The sequence below is a fragment of the Halichoeres trimaculatus genome, unplaced genomic scaffold, assembly GCF_033239565.1.
Source record: "Halichoeres trimaculatus isolate MK-OKI-2021-1 unplaced genomic scaffold, fHalTri1.1 fHalTri1_scaffold_14, whole genome shotgun sequence".
Taxonomy (NCBI): domain Eukaryota; kingdom Metazoa; phylum Chordata; class Actinopteri; order Labriformes; family Labridae; genus Halichoeres; species Halichoeres trimaculatus.
In genome coordinates this window covers 17,400,708-17,412,049 of record NW_027437192.1, presented here as the reverse complement: position 1 = coordinate 17,412,049, position 11,342 = coordinate 17,400,708, and positions in this window count along the sequence as shown.

Here is an 11,342-nt window from a genome sequence, read left to right as displayed (position 1 = left end):
ACACTTATGTTGTGCACCCCCTAGTGGCAGCTCTCACCATACGGGGTGCGCACACCACACTTTGGGAATTTGTTTTGATCTGATCTCTATTTATTTCCAAAACAAACACGCCTTGTTAAAAGTCACATCTTCACAACAGTGTGCGTGAGACTCCAGGCCAAAAGGTGCAGACCAATTAAAACAGATCCTCCTCACAGCATCTTTATTCACGTCAGGTTTAGTATTGACATTGCAAGCTTCATGCCAACAAACCCAAACTGTTCCAAACTGAAGCTTCCAACATTGACAATTTATTCTTCCCTCTCTTTCTTTTCCTGTGCTCTTGCTGTTAGTCCATTTTCAGTAGTGTGTGTGTGTCTACACATGTGTGAATGCCCTTGAAGGTTCAGTGAGTTGGTGGAAAGACTCAGATCACAGATTTCTTGTAAAGCTATTGATCTTTATCTGATACAGATCTGCATGAACAGGCAGTCAAACATTTCATGAAGCCCTTTAGAGCGTTTTGGAAGCTGTTTGAGTTTGCCTTTGATTACGCTTACGTCAACACTCGCTAAGCCTCATTGGGCTGATGGCCCGTAGTTTGAGGGAATTTGCAAGTGATTTTAATGAAACTCAATATTTCATCTTGTTTTGACACCTGAAGGGAAAGCACTCCTTTGAGCTCTGGAGGAAGGATTAAAAACAAGGCACGGTTCACGGGATGTCTCTGTCTTAGAAGAGAAAATAGACTTGTACTTAATTTTTCAGGCTGAAGCAATTTACACTGAGCGCATAAATGTCAAAGCTTGTCTTTTGGATGTCATATTCACTGTAAAATAGCACCCAGTGAAAGTGGATCTGATGTCCTTCATTTCTTTACAGCAGCTGTGTTAGTCAGGCTTCGGCTTTCTCTCTTCACATTTGTGGCCACGCATGGTGGGAGGAATTGAGTGTGTACCTGATAAAGTCTGTGTATATATAGGGACAAAAGAAAGAGAACGATCTAAATCAGGTTACATCAACACTGACATTTGCAGGAGACCAAAACTAAAATTTAAAAAATTACAAGTGGAGAGATTGCACTGAGACATGCAGATAGAAACATGAAAATAAAAGAAATGGAGATCAAAACAAGATAAGTGTGTAAGAGGAAAAAAGGTTTTAGAACCGATAAAAATAGAGGTTAAAAAACGTAAACTGCTAAAAATAAAGTCAGCCGCTGCTAGAGATTTAACAACACAAGCTCCTGAAGTATCAAATGCAGGAGCGGTAGACAGGACACAGGAGGAGAAACAGAGGACACAGGGAGTGATACAAGCTTCAAAAGATGAGAAATGACTCTTCAGCTGACAGCAGATAGGGGTCAGTCATGATAAGTGTCCCCCTCTCTATCCTCAGTGGGAGTATAGTCCAGTGCTGAGTTATCAGCCGCTCAGGTCCCGCAGACACAAGGTGACCTTCTGTGAATCAGGCGGCATCGATGGCAGGGCGCCGCAGACTGCTGACAGTGACAGGTGTTCACTTTCAGCTCCCAGCGGCACACTGTCATTATGGTTTGTTCATTTATTCTGAATACACAACAAGTTTTAAAGGATAAAGAGGTCCCACACTTACTTGCACATGCAGAAATCCTTGAAGGATGGTGAAAAGGGCCTCACATAGTGTTCAAATAGCAGGCCTGCCACAGGTAAATGACATAAATTAGGGCTACAGAAAAAGAATTTGAAATACAAAAATGCCCAGCTTTGGAAAAAGATGTTCCACTTCGCATGAATTACTGCATCAACGCAGTTTGGCATTGAGGGGATCAGCCAGTGGCACTGCTGGAGAGTTTTATATCTGTCTCATGTCCAAATGCTGTGGTTGGAAAACAAAGTGACAGTATTCAGCAGTGTAGACAATAGTTCAAGCACATGACAACACAAGAAATAATCTGGAAAATAAATGATCATTTTGAGAAAAGATTATGTGTACATTTAGCCCTCTCAAGGCAGATGTTGCAGATTTGCAATAGCTAATTGTTAGTTACCCAAGTACTTCACTTCCACATTTTATGAGCATTCTTTTCCCAGAAGTACCACTGCAGAACTTTGTTGTGCATTAGCAACAGTTTCCCACTATCCCACCAACTGGCAGAGCTGTGTCACTTCCAACATGGCTGCCTCCTTGGTTTCACTGAAACAGATTTTCAAGGCATCAATTTCATCTAAGTTTGACTACCAACCACCATCAATTTGAAACCAAGACTGCATAAGATGAATCCTGAATTGATATAGATACAGCACACGCCAATTAGATTTTATCTCCTCTGGGTTTTTCCCAGGGGTAGCTTTACTTTAATGTTGCAACATCCCAGAATGCATTGCATGTGAAGGCCCCTCTCAAAAAAAGTCAGAATTGTATATAACTACCCCATATGATAACTTCCCCCAAATATCTATTTTTTTCTGTTGCTAAAACTTAATTTGAGCCTGGATGGATTAGACTGTACAATCAGTGTCTGTGATGTGGCAAAGAAGGGCAAAGAAGACACAGAGAGGACGCAAAGATGACACAAAGAAGACAAAGAAAAGGCAAAAAAGACAGAGAAGAGATGAAGACGACACAATGAAGGGGGAAAGAAGAGGTTAAGACAACTCAAAAAAAGCCTAAAGATGACATGAAGAAGAGACAAAAAAGACACAAGAAAAAAAACAAAAATTAGGCAATGAAGACACAAAGAAGAAGCGAGGAAGACAAAGAAGATGAAAAGAAGACACAAAGACAAAGTGAAGAAGACACAAAGAAAGGGGTAAGAAGAAAAAGAGGTAAAGAAGACTCAAAGAACACCTGAAGAAGGTACAAAGAAGATGAAAAAAAGACACAAAGAAGACACAAAGACAAAGTGAAGAAGACACAAAGAAAGGGAGAAGAAGAAGAAAAAGAGGTAAAGAAGACTCAAAGAACACCAAATGAAGGTACAAAGAAGACTTGAAGAAGACAAAAGAGACAACTAGAAGACCCAAAGAGGAAGCAAAGAAGACATAAAGAAAAGGCTATGAAGACACAGACACAAAAAAGAGATGAAGAAGAGGAAAAGAGGCGAAGAAGAGTTGGACAAGAGGCAAAGAAGCGGGCCCTTAGCCTCTTTGCATACAGCTTTGATTATTGCTCACCTATGCTCCAATAATAATTCATTACTTTATAACTTTCAAAATAACGAGTTATCCAAAAAATCATCCGTGTGTGAATGTAAAAATGACCTAAAACTCAAACCAGTTTTTGAACCAGGATGTAAACACGTTTATTATCTGTGCTTTTTTGAAATGGTGTCTTTGTGGTTTGTGGTGTTTCCACAGCCAGGCTCAAGGGGGCACTTGTAGAACTGCAGTTTTGGCACCTTCATGTTGTCTTCAGCTCTTAGCTCTTAAGGTGTTTTGTTATTTATGTGCTTTAGTTGATATTCTGTCCAAAAAGGGATAGAACTTTAATATGTGTTGGAAACACAAATAGCTTTTAAAGTGATAACCTGCTGCATTTTCTGGCTGCCTGGGATGTTTGTCTCTCAGTTTGGACTGCCTTCAGTTGAAAGTGATAGTGCCTTTAATATCTCAAGGATTGGTCTGAAGGATGAAAGTTTTGTTTACGCTTTCTAAATCCCATTCTAATCATACTGCCTTTAAGATGAAGAAGCAGAACAGAGAGATCAGTTTGTGAAAATATGGATATGAACATGCAGGAAAAAAACAGTAAGACTTAAATGAATCTTGAGCTGTTATAAGCACAGTGTTAAGAGGCTGCAGTGTGATTTCAGCTACAAATGGAGTTAAAAGGAAGATATTAAAAACCCTCAGTTCTGTTCCAGCAAGTTACAAATTGCTCATTTGGGATCAGGACGTTGGTTCTTCATCCACTGGTGACACATGATTTACTGATGTTGAGAGGAGGATCTTTTTTAAGCCCAGACTCAGTAAAATCAGCTGTGATCAGACCAGCTCAGAACTATTGTCCCTCTGCTTTTGTACAAAGGGATGAATGACTTGGGGACACTGCCAGCAGTGTTATCAAGGACAAACAGAGGTGTCTTACAGCTCTGCAGGTTCCCTCTCAAGTACGTTCCAGTTCATCACATTCACACAGCAGCTATTTTCAGTCCTGTGAAGCTGATACTGTTGTGTTCCACGCTGGAAATTATTTACACTTACAGCACTTTTGTTTACACTACAGATGTAGAAATTTGATATCCCAAAATTTTGAAGTAAGTGTTTAACCAATTTTTTATTTTTGTGTGTGTGTCATTTCACTGTAGATTACATACGCCAACCTTACAGCTAAGATCTTTGCACACTGAATCAGTTTTCTTTGTCTGAAATTGATGAACAAAAAAAAAAAAAAAATTGATCCCATGTTATGTCAATCATGTTTGAACACTCACAACAAAACTTAATCCCTCATTATTGATCTAAGAGCAGTTCCATCATTGTGTTTTTTAATTTTTATGCATTCAAAAATATGGATGCAGTGTGCAGTAACCAAGGGGGAAAAAACCATAGACTGTATAAAACTTGGTCCTCGTCTTGTCGACGTCACCTGTCTGTTTCTGGAATGGAAAATGAAGCACATCGGCTATAGCGGCCATATTGGTAGTAGCAAGGGCTTCACGTACAGCCATAGGGTGCCTGTTGGTCCCGTGACCGTCAGCTGTGCCTCTGACTGGGGGAGCTAAGGATCTTAATACCCTCTGAACGGCCGAGTCAGAAAAAATTCACCCCCTGTACAGTGGGTGCCGGTAGTAAAATTAGCGACTCAGACAGGAGATGTTTTTTGGGCTGTAAAGAGGTTAATTTCTGCTTTGAGAACAGCTTATTTGGCTTGGTGTGTATGTGACTTCCGGTACTTCCGGAGCCAGCCTCAAGCGAACACTCGCCTAGAAAAATGAAACCTAGGCAGAGGTAGATCTACATGAGGATGGCTTCAGAAAGACCAAAAACCACATACACACACCAATCCATAAAACTGGCTCTTTGGCAGTAAAAAGCATATTTATGGCCTGTTTCGAAAAACAGCTTTGGTCAATTTTAGTATCGGCACACTGTATGTGGGGTGACTTTTTTCTTCTTTCAAACTCAGCGGTTTAGAAGATACAAGATCGCCTAATCGTCCAATCAGAGACACAGCTTAGCTCACGTGACTGACGGGTACCCTGTTGCTCTCCAAAAGGAGGCTCATATTGAATGTGGCTGGGCTGGCGGATTGGCATCATTTTACTATTTCAGGAACAGATGGATGACGTCACAGAGACTACGTCCATGTTTTATACAGTCTATGGCAAAGACCTTTAAGGTAGCTAGAAATGCCAACTGTAGATTGGCCTTTGCTTGGCATTATATCCATTCCTAGCTAACCTTAGCATTTGTGTTGCTCATTTATTTGGTGGCTAAATTCAACCTGAATCATACTTTCATGGCTGTTAGCAAGCTAACTGTTAGCCTCTAAAATGACTTAACCACAGGGTCAGAGATTCTTAAAAAATGTATGGCATGGAATTTATGGATATTATGGAAAATTATCTGTTCTGCTGCAGATACTTTCAAGTTTAGAGACTTACAGGATTTAGCTATAACACTGGCTAACTTTAGCGTCAGCAAGGAGATGGCTGGATATTAGTTGCTATCTCTTGCTCCATAATGGCTATTAATGTGTTTTTTCCTTGAATGTATCCTCCTGTTTTACAATATCTACTTGATGCTGACTTTCCTGAAAGACTGTACATCTTTACAACCTGTAATTCAGCTGTAAGTCAAAATAACAGCCTGTGAATGCCCCAGCAGCTGTATGTCACATAGAATAATTGACTGCGTGAATGGAGCAAGCGCAGCCTATCTGTGATTCATATAGCTGGATTTATAGTCTGATGTGGGTTTTTCTATTAACACTAGTGTGTGTGTGTGTGTGTGTGTGTGTGTGTGTGTGTGTGTGTGTGTGTGTGTGTGTGTGTGTGTGTGTGTGTGTGAGGGCATTGTGTGCATGTTTTTCACTCATGATTGAAATTCTCTCATTCATTGCACTTAGCCTCTGTATTAAATCATTACCTGCTGATTGGTTTGACCTTGCTGACAAAATCCATTTATTTAACTAACAATCTCTTAAAGAGAAGCTCCATCAAGCTGCACTTCACAGCAACCTCTAAATGATGTAACTATTTCATGAATACAAGCAGATAAGAGCCGATCTTAACTTGATGTGGGAGTTCCTTTGAAGAATAAGAAAAGCAAATACAACTGCTTTTACAAGTCTAGCTGCAAACTTTTATCTTTGGCAGCTATGCTATTATTCTCTATGATGACTATCTGTCTTGCATTGTATTACAATATTATGCTGTCGCCCTACAAATGAGGCTGGTATATAAACAGCTCACTTTTAAAGTCTACCAATCCTTGGAGTGTTGGCCTTCCAAATAATGTCCCTAAAGGAGAAGAAGAAAGGCTCCGTGTCATGATAACCACTCTGAGCAGGCAGCCTCAGCTGCCAGAGTCATTTAAGAAGCAGTAAGTTATAACAATTTGACAGTTGTGCTTATTTCTGAACAGATCCTTTCTCAAAGCAGCCCACCTGGCACTCTGCCTGACTCTCAGAACTTTGTGCCCACCCTGGAGGACCAGCTCTGTTTGCATGCAAGCCCCCCTCCCCTTTTCTTTCCTCTCCCTCCGTCTTCATCACCGTCTCTGTACTACCGCCCCGTTCTCTCTGATTGTGAATCCAAAGTGAAACAAACAACAAGTTAGATGCTCACTGGACTGAACGTGGTGTGTTGCCTGGGCGACGCAGGGACAAGGCCTGGGGAGTGTGGTGCTGGATGAGAGATTGGAGGAAAGTGAGGAGGTGGATGTGTGCATGTGTGTGTATGTCTTAGAAACTCCCATTGGGCCTCCTGGCTGGCGAGGACTGACTGCTGAGTGGGCTGATTGGCACATGTACAACGACACCCCAACCTTCTTCCCTCTCCCTCTCCCTCTCCCTCCTCTGCTCTTCTCCCCGCTCGCCTTTTCTCCCTCCCCGTAATGCTGATGATACGTTGTGCTCCGAGCCTACTTCAGCTGCATAAACAAGTGGGTGCTGCTTTTGTCCTGCAACCTTGGTACGGCCATTGAACAAACACACCACAACTACCCGACAAGCACACACGTATTCAGGCCCGGCTGGCACGAACATTAGAAAACAACACAGTTGTCCTCAGTGATCAGCGTCTTCTCACACTATTAGCATGCAGGGAGGATGCAGCTCAGCAAACTGACCTCAACAACCACAACTTAGTTTGGATGAAGGAGAGTGGAGGTTTTCTATGAGCCCTTTTCTCTGCCTTCAACTGGAACCTGTTAGCTTGCAGTCACTTTATGTGGTTTCTTGTTCTGATAATCAAAAGACAGACCAAATTAAAGTTGTTTTTCACATCTAGAGGCCACTGACTCTTATTTGTAAATAAGGAAGCAAACATGAGACTGTTTACTTCATCAGTCGAGAAGTTTTCTGCTTTGTGTGCCATCAAACAGGCAGCCTATCATAATATATCCTCTTGCCAGGACCAGCTCAGTTACACTGCCAGGGGGGACTGAGCTGCTCCTACTGTACAAGGTTGACTCCTGTTGCAACCATCGCTACTCTTTCACCAATCTCATTATGTTCACTTGTGTTTTTCTCAATGTGACACGTCTAAATCTCTTGCAATGCTGCAAAGCCTTGGCTCATTAGCAGCGACAGTCAGCCCCAGAAGATCTTTTCAGACAGCGCCATGTTTTTCAAGATACAAAGCACTTCAATTTATGACAACAATGAAGAACAAGATCATGACTTGCAACTCGCAGACAGGTACGTGATGGAAACACACCAACTGAAACACCATGCAGGAATAACCTGGAATATGAACAGAGGTATAGTGAGAATTTGTCTTTTGTCTGTGTGTGAGAAACAGGAGGAGAAATAAAATACAAAAGGTACAGTAAAGGTTAAAAACAGATGTAAGAATAATATAAAAGGAGATCTGGTTCCTTCCATGCAGAGATTGTCTGCTTATTATCATGTCTAAATGGTTTCAGATTTCAACTTTATGAATTTTAAATCAAGAAAAATGTTGAGGGGTTGGGGCTTCATCAGTTTAAAGCTGCCTGCAATCTCAGCAGCTAACAGTTCTCATTAGACTGATGTCCTGATTAGCTCACCTGCTGATAGCTTTATTTTGACACTGCAAAATATCCTCTAAAATAAGCAAACTGTTTGGCTCAACTGATAATGTGATAGACTGATGCTTACACTTGCTTCTTCATGACCTGTTTTGAGTTCCACCCCTGCATCTCTGAATCAGTTTCATTTTCTAAAGTGTTGTTTTGCAGGTGTTGTCAACTCATTCAGTCATGCGAAGTACTCTTGAAACTCCCAGCATCAGTTGCAGGAATTTGAGTGAGTTTAATTTTTGTGTCTTTGTATCAGAGCTCAGTTTGAGGTTTGTATATTGTACTTCAAGCTGCCTTAGCCAAAATGCTGCTGAGTGATTTTTTATGCTTTAGTCTAGAGTCAAAAAGTGCAAGCAATAATACTACATTGATTAAAACACTGGAGTTGGTTTAAGATATTGTTATCTCAGTTTTTGTGTAGCCTCTATAGCATTCACAGTTAGTCTCAGAGGACTTTACAGTTTTTACAGCATATGAAACTCAGTGTCTCTAACATGTTCTACAGAATTTGGTGATATATTGCAAAACACTGATATCTTATCACTTGTATTTGTCTTATTTATAATTTTTATTTTTTATGGAAAAAAATGCTTTATCATACCCGGTATAAGCCTTACTCAGTTGACTGGTCCAGAAAAATGTCTTGTTTTAGGCTTTTAAGGACAAAAATGAGGTCAGTATTGCTTTTAACAAGTACCAATGGGGAAAAGAAAAAGATGCTCTTCACGTTTCTTAAAATTAGAATAATGTCTTAATTTCTAAATTTTCTCTTGCAGGATTGGCAGATTTTTATTTTGTTTGTTAAAAGCAAATTAGACCTCTTTTAAAAAAAAATAACTTAACATAAGGCATTTTTCTGGAGCAGTGAGGTACATGTGGCTCATATTACATCCAAAAGACGTTTTACTGAGAATAAAACAAAAACACTTGATATGAATTCAGTTTTTTAAGTTTTATGCTAAAAAAACAAAACAAAAACAAACAACAAAAAACAAAATAAAAAAACAAACCAAAACAAAACAAAACAAAACAAAACAAAACAAAACAAAACAAAACAAAAATGTCATAATTTAGATTTGGACTAAGTAACCCAAGATCATTAAGACGCCTAGTTAACTTTTTTTTCTTCGCTTGTTACAGATTTCAAACAAATGTTTACCTTCACACTTGGTCTTCTTCTGTGTTGCTGCCAAAGATGATAAATACAGACATTTCTCACATTGCCATTACCTCAGTTTGGTGTGTCTTTCAGACATATTTGTAGCACATACACAGCCATGATGATATATTAATAAATGATCACAGTTTCATTTTAAACTTGCAAAAGTAAAAAGTCAATGTAGAAAAGTGAAAAACGGTAATAAATATATAAATGAACATGAAAAATGAGGGAATTTATGAATAAATACATGTAGGAATACATTAATAAATCACCATATTAATGAAGGACTGAATAAATTACCTTGGAAAATCTTAAATAGGTACTTGATGATATATAGAAAGCCCTTTCTGTCACTATCATCACTGTTTGCCCCTCATGAGTTAAGACCTGATTCTGACTTACCAAATTAAAGGCGTGTGTTCCATAATGCAACAATGATTTTTGCACAAACAGGCCAAATAAACATTAAGCACAAACAGGACACAGCTCATAAGAGCACTGACCCTAAGTGAAGGCAGGTCAGATATGAACACAGTCATAGCTGTTGATAAATAAACAACCTGGTCAGACTTTCCTTTCATCACATTTGTGTAGGTCTAGCAGTGAAAGCTAAAAGTAAAAAAATCAGCAGGCAGTCGAAGTATTCTATTTATAATTTGAGGGGGAGACAGGGGAAGGTTTGAGACAGTAAAACCTCTGTTTTACTGTGTAAAATAATTTCTCCTACACAGCCACTAGGTGGAGCTCTTACTTGAGCTGTATTCTGACGATTCAGTTCACTACACCTCATCACATACTGACTGATCTGACTTCAGCTCTATCAAATGAGGGAGATCTTAGTCAAAAGCTCTGCAGCTGCTGGGCCGGGTTCAGCTGCAGATTATCATTAAGATCAGTGACTGACTCAGTCATCCACTGACCAACAAGTAAAGAGCCTTTACAGCCCTGTTTGAAAGGTGGAAAGATGTTGAATTGCTCTGGAATTAAGTTGCAATAAGAAGGTACTTTATTTGATTTGATTTAATTTTACCTGCACAAAAAAATGAAGTTGTTTTTTAAGACTTTATCTGTACTTCTAGGTTGTAAGAAAATATTTCACTTTTCAATTCAAACCCATTGTTCCCCTTAAGTGCAGTGAGCTAGGTTAACTGAAGTACGCAGGTTTTCCCATTGTTTTGTGAAAGAGAGGCAAATAAGATATGTTTTATTTGTTCTGTGATTTACAGTTTGAATGGGGTGAAAGGTTGAACCACATGACCTTTACAACAGCACCTCACATAGTGAAAGCTCAAGATCTCTATCACAGAGGCTAGGCTCTCTTTCATTATCAATGGGGGCACATCAGGCCCACAGAGAAAGAGGTGTCAATTGGTTTCAACTAGGGAGAAGAAAATGAGGGGGGGGAGAAGGAGGAATAAAGGATGTTGGCAAGTTACCAACTAGTGCAGGTGTTTGCCTGACAACAGGCCATTGGTGCAAGCATAGTCCGGCTCGAGCAGGACCTAGAGACTGAGAAAACAAACCCAACCTAATATGGCAAATACACAAAGGGACGGGCTGTTTGTAGTGTAGTGCATTGTCCATTCATGTTGTGAACAAATAGACTTTTTCAGTACTGTATCCAAAATCAACACAGGACTAAGTCACTTAGTTGCTCAAATTTTGTCATATTTATTAAGCTCAAGCAAAGCTTAAAAGATACAAGCAAAGCTTGATTAAACTGCACCTCTGTCATCATCAATCAGAAGATTGTGGAGTCTTTAATGTTTCATGCTTATATTGCCTCATGTACTCCTTTGATCAGACTGATAAACCCTCTCACACAGACACTTAAAAATGTTTTTATTAAGTGCTCTTTCCCTGAGACATGTGGGTTTTTTTTTAAATTTGGAAACCAATAAGGTTTTAAGCATCAGAATGCACCTTACATCCTCCTCGAGACACAACTGTTTCTTTTAAAACTGCACCAGTCCTTGACTGACCCGCTGTTTCAG